Source organism: Coregonus lavaretus (assembly GCF_964263955.1).
Source record: "Coregonus lavaretus genome assembly, chromosome: 1".
NCBI lineage: Eukaryota > Metazoa > Chordata > Actinopteri > Salmoniformes > Salmonidae > Coregonus > Coregonus lavaretus.
Genome location: NC_139988.1, coordinates 8,968,117 through 8,974,702, shown reverse-complemented (window position 1 = coordinate 8,974,702; position 6,586 = coordinate 8,968,117).

The following is a 6,586-nucleotide window of genomic DNA, read 5'->3' as shown; positions in this document are numbered from 1 at the left end:
TTCCACGGGAAATCACAATGCCTTGACGTGAAAAAGGCGGCACAAGAGCTGCTTGTTATGGCAACAACCACAGTTTAGTAAACACAGTACTACCTGTCCTACCCTCACCATCTCACCCTGAGAGAAGCACAGGTTATGTCAGAGGTTGGAATCATTGCTGGAGAAAAAAGAAATAGAACATTCAATTCGCTTCAGTCAATAAATCATGAAGACTTTAAAGCTCTCGAGAATGAAAGAGAACCGTTTACTTTGTAGTTTTTCTACGTCGTATAATATAAATGGTAGTAATCAAGCCTTGGTTCAGAAGGTCAAGTATGAGATGGTGGTATGTCTGATGCATAGCCATGAGGTCTAAGAGGGGTCTGCATTGCAGAGACATGGAATGATGAAGTAAGCCTAAACGACTTCTGGTTTTAAAGCTGTAGCTAGTCCTAGACTGAAGGAACAGCCCTACCGAGAGCAGAAGAGGCCTGGTGGAATCATGGGTTTTCTATAGAGGTGGTTTGGAGGTTTGCAGTCCTGTTCACCAGATGTGCGTCTGTCTTTAAAGGGGCAATCAGCAGTTACTACATCAATGTTTTGACTTATAAATTACTGATATATACCCATTGATAGCCTATCAAAATATAACTTCTAAATGCCTCATGAGCTTAGTCCAACTGTCGTACCCCATCAGAACCCAAAATAGAAGGTTGTTTTACTCAAATGTTTGCAAACAAAGTAAACAAACACTGTATAGCCTCAAAACATGGTTCAATCTATAATGTTGATATCATGGATGGTCAGTCCTTGCATCCATAGCTCTGTTTATGAATTTGAGAGTGGTTACATTCCTCCAGCCCCATCCCTCAGCTTTTTACAAAACGGGTGGGGAGATTGCTTTGCTATTATATCTACTGCTGATTGTCCCTTTCAGCCTGGCTAGCGAGGCACCAGTAAGATGCTTGGAACTTCAGTGAGCCCCATGCCTTTAACAGTCTCTGCTTTCCAGGGATGGCAAAGTGAGGTGAATAGAGATTTTGGAGACGAGTCGTTCTTTTTCCTACAATTGCCGGCATGCCGTCCAGATACACACGTATCAAAACATTTAAAATATGGTATAGTTAAAGGTAGACTCAGCGACATGACATTGCCACCGTAGATATTGCGATGAGCGTGATGCAAGACGTTCTCCCACACAGTCACACACAGTATCTGTGCATGTGCACGGGTTCACTTCACGCTCTTACAGTGTGGTAGCCAGGGGACCAAAACAGTGGGGAAGTTTATCCTCGCGCTTCAACGCTCTTAGTTGTTGCGGACATTGACCCACTATGTTGTTTACTTTCTCCGTCTACATCATATCACTGAGTCTACCTTTAACGTTCCATGAACATATAGGTCTAAAATATATATATTTAATTCACATTTTGTGCCAAAAAAAGTTTTACATGGACAAATTATTGCAGGCCTTTGTCACCTGTTGATGTGCAGAGGTCAGTGAGTAAAGTATATTGTGAGTTGTGTGTATTATCACCACTGGTGGGTAATGATATTCAGGTGTCATGGAAACCACTCTTCTATAAGAACATCATTCTGCGATCAGGTTTTCATACCTGAAGTTCATGTGCCAAGGCCAGTTTTAATAAAGCCCATATACTGTAGGTTATTGAAGTGCAATTGGATCACATGTAGAGTATTTCCATTTTCTATTCATAAAAATGAACATATAGCATAGCCTAATGATATCAGCCATTTTGAACATCCAACTATATTCTAACATTCCCTATATTTAGTTCACATTCAGCTACCTTTATAGATATATTTTAACAGTGTTTGCATACAGTGCAGAGAACATTGATGTTACATTTTTAATGAGTGATACAGTAAAAGTGATCCAGCATGCACCACAGTGGTTAGTTAGAGGATACCTTTTATGTAACTCTATTAATGACAACTCACATTGACATTTTACAAATAAATGACCTGCTCAGTTTAGATGTTATTTCAGCTGTAACTTCAGAATGTTTGACCAACCAGACACTGAATTTATGGTGCAATCAAACCAAGTTTACATTCGTACGGTGAGCAATCGTCCTGCAAGAGAAGCCAATAGTGGATTTTTTTTTTTGGGGGGGGGGGGGGGGGTAGGAAAATGGTTCTGAATGATTGACAATGAGCATTTTATGATGGGTGAAGAGTAGTATTGTGTTCTCTGGGTTTACTGTCCTGTCTTGACTCTGAGTAACTGATTATTTTCACTCCATGGAAAGAAATGATTGTTCATTTTACTGGCATTTCAAAAAGGATTTAGCTATTGATGACGAGGTGGTATCTTATCTGTTCAAATGTTGACTTTCAATTCAGAATGAATGGCTTTCAAAGGTGGCAGAGGTTTGTTGACAGACAAATATTTTAATCTAAAGTGTCATATTTAATGTGATTAGAGAAGCATAGGCCTTATCTGCTTTGTTTCTCATTTAAGAGTTTCATTAGGGTTTTCACTACCTCTCATATTGGTTCATTTATTTCACATTTGTCAATGTACACTTTGTTTTTAGATCTACTTGAAGCCTAACACTGTAAACAAAATGTGCACAGAAAATATATATATTGAGCGTTAAAGGACCATTAGCCTAGTTGACTTTTTTGTTTGTTTGTTTGTTTAATTGTGTTCAACTGGAAAAATATTTTTTAGATATATAAAGAATTCAGGAAATACACTGTTTAAAGGGCTAATCTCATTTTGCCTATGCAAATATGTTACTGTTGAAATGTGGGAAAGGGTAGGTTAAGTTACCTTTTAGCTAAGTTTGATGGAACATGGTTTACATTGCCCTTTGCTGGTATTCTTCAATCTTATTCAGCAAAAATGTACCGTTATTTTTGTTTCTATATAAATATATAACAAGTAATATACAGTGAAAATAGTATATGCCTTCATGATGAAAAAAACAACACTTGATAAATACAAATAAATATGTGTGTTGTCAGACCTGTGGCTGTGTTATGAGATGACAGCTCACTCTGTAAAATACACCTGTTGACTGATCGACTAGTCCGAGACTCCTTCATCCATAGAGGCTTTATTATCCATTCACAGTGTTTTCTTTCAGGCTCATGAGCATCTCTTTATCCAAGGAGCCATTCAATGTCATTATTGCTGTACGTAACCAATAGTCATTTGCAGTCCAACCGTTTCTACAATCAAGGGGCAGTCTCTTCCTGTTGTTTCCAAGGGTTCTTCGTAGCCACATTCACAAAGGTTGAAGGGCTATTTTAGGAACTTTAACAAATATGTTAAAATCACAAGAACAGAAACATCTACCTCTTGGTTGCTTTCCCAATGAACCCGATGTAGAAGAGCCAGGTTATCATGGTAAAACATTAGATATAAGGGTGCAGCATTTCATGACTGCACACAACATTAATAACACCTTAATAACACATGAATAATGATATTTTGAGCTTAACTAATATTACTACTGACTGGCTGAATTAACATTCTCAATAATTATGTTCACTAATAACAAGACACCTGAAATGTGATGTCAATTTTCCCTTTTAAGATTGAATGTGCTACTACATCACTATATCCAAGCAGGGCATAATGGTGACTAGAGCCATGACTGAGCGACAACCAAAAAACAGGTTCTCCGATGTCCACTGGGTTAGCTTTATATTGAGATACTGAGAGAGCTTGGGTACTTGCTTTCAGAGGGCCATGCCTATAAACACCTGTCTTATTCGTTTGCTCATTCCTCAAACATTTTGTATTTTCTTTTATAAGCGCTAAAACTGTTTTAATTATTCTCTTTCCTCAAACTCCAACATAACCATTTTATGTTCACGAGGGGACATTAGTGGTGACTCACGGTCACCCTGCCACACAAACATTGATTGAAATAAATGCTATAACAATAAATCCTATAACAATAAATGCTATAACAATAAATCCTATAACAATAAATCCTATAACAATAAATGCTATAACAATTAATGCTATAACAATAAATGCTATAACAATAAATCCTATAACAATAAATGCTATAACAATAAATCCTATAACAATAAATGCTATAACAATAAATCATATAACAATAAATCATATAACAATAAATCCTATAACAATAAATCCTATAACAATAAATGCTATAACAATAAATCATATAACAATAAATCATATAACAATAAATCCTATAACAATAAATGCTATAACAATAAATGCTATAACAATAAATCCTATAACAATAAATGCTATAACAATAAATCCTATAACAATAAATGCTATAACAATAAATCCTATAACAATAAATCCTATAACAATAAATCCTATAACAATAAATGCTACAACAATAAATCATATAACAATAAATCATATAACAATAAATCATATAACAATAAATCCTATAACAATTTATAACAATAAATCCTATAACAATAAATCCTATAACTGAACATGCCTTGCTGGGTTTGTGCAGTAGTATACAGTACATCTCTTTTTTTCTGTTGTCAAAATAAATTGTAGAATGATTTGGGGTATTGGCAATACCAGAGTCTTCTGTCACAGGTATATTGTATGCATCCATATTTGACAATCAGGCAGTATAGTTGTCCAAACAAAGATACTAACTCAATACTGGCTTTTCATAAAATTACATGCAATTGACTTACTTCACCTTTGAGTTTACAGAGAGACTGTGTTTTACAGAGTATGAAGCTAAGTGTCATCTACCATGTCTTCAGAAATGCTGCCTCCAATGCATTGTCCACAACAATTAAACCATTTAGAATTCTTCTGTAAAATTGTCTCAAGACCAACACTCACAATAAGGCATATGTTGATTACTTTCCCACATTACAGTGTAATCATGTTGACAAAATGATATTGAAATAATGTGGGAACAGCATTAGATTCCACCTGTTTGTCTATTGACCACACCGATGCTGTATTCTATTCAGTGTCATCCATACCTTACTCCCATCTCATCTTTCAATTGATTTCCAATGTCCATTCATCTATAAAGATACAGTACATTGATGAGGCTTTTCAGGAATGACCAAAGAAACAAAGGCTATTTTCAACCCCAAAACATTATTGGTCAATATTACCACCACAGGTGTCCGTCAGTGATTCAGACCATGATCTCAACTGAGAAACTAATGTTTTAGTTTTTTACCCACCAGAGCACTAACTGCTAGACTAGTTAATCAGGTATTGTACTATTCTGATTATTTACTGTCTGCTTAACTGAACACCATTAGTTTAACATGATCCTGTAGGCTTAAATCTTGTTCCCGGTCACAAAGGTCTATTATATAGTCCTTTTGGCTCCCATTCAAACTATTATTTTGCCCACGGGGAATGTGTATCCAGTCCTGACGCTCTGTCTAAACAGGGAATGTGTAACCAGTCCTGGCGCTCTGTCTAAACGGGGAATGTGTATCCAGTCCTGACGCTCTGTCTAAACAGGGAATGTGTATCCAGTCCTGACGCTCTGTCTAAACAGGGAATGTGTATCCAGTCCTGACGCTCTGTCTAAACGGGGAATGTGTAACCAGTCCTGGCGCTCTGTCTAAACAGGGAATGTGTAACCAGTCCTGGCGCTCTGTCTAAACAGGGAATGTGTAACCAGTCCTGACACTCTGTCTAAACGGGGAATGTGTAACCAGTCCTGGCGCTCTGTCTAAACAGGGAATGTGTAACCAGTCCTGAAGCTCTGTCTAAATGGAGAATGTGTATCCAGTCCTGACGCTCTGTCTAAACAGGGAATGTGTAACCAGTCCTGACGCTCTGTCTAAACTGGGAATGTGTAACCAGTCCTGGCGCTCTGTCTAAACGGGGAATGTGTAACCTGTCCTGGCGCTCTGTCTAAACATTAATTATCCCTGCTTGTGATGCGGTTTTGGAAACGTTTGGAACTTTACTTTCATATAATCTAGATTTTTTTTTTACAAATACCAAAGATTACACTTACTGTACAGCATTTTAACAGAGTTGCAGCCAACAGTATTTTTCAGTTAAATACTTTTCTTGCTTCCTCCTCCTGTTATAAACAGGTGTTCACAATGCTGGATAGTTAATTAAAACAGGTCGTCGCCTCTCACATAAACAAGCCAGAAAATTACTGTAACATCGCAGTGTGGGATCCATGTTAAAAATGTGTATAGTAATTTTACCTTATTTTTTTATGTTGGGACTGGTTACCTATTCTCCGCAAGCAAAATAATAATTTGGACGGGTTCCCAAGGGCTGTATTAAAGCACTTTGTGACTGGGAGCAAGCCATAATCATGAGATTAGTTGTATGGTAGTTGCATGTCTGTTCACTGTAAGTGGCAGGTTTTCTCCATAATTTAATGTTCTTCTCCGTAATGTTGTCTAAGGTTTCTGCCCTTATGTCCTTGCTCTTCTACATCTTCCATACATCCCTTACCTCACTTTATGGAACTGGCTGTGACCAGACAGAGAAACCGTCATTGCTATAGAACGGCATAGATATAAACCGGTCTCTCACTCCAGATAGAGTTAGCAAAAGAGTAGGAAGGAGGATCCTCATACACACGTTTTACCTCAATCAGAGGCATTCATGACAATTGTGTCTTGC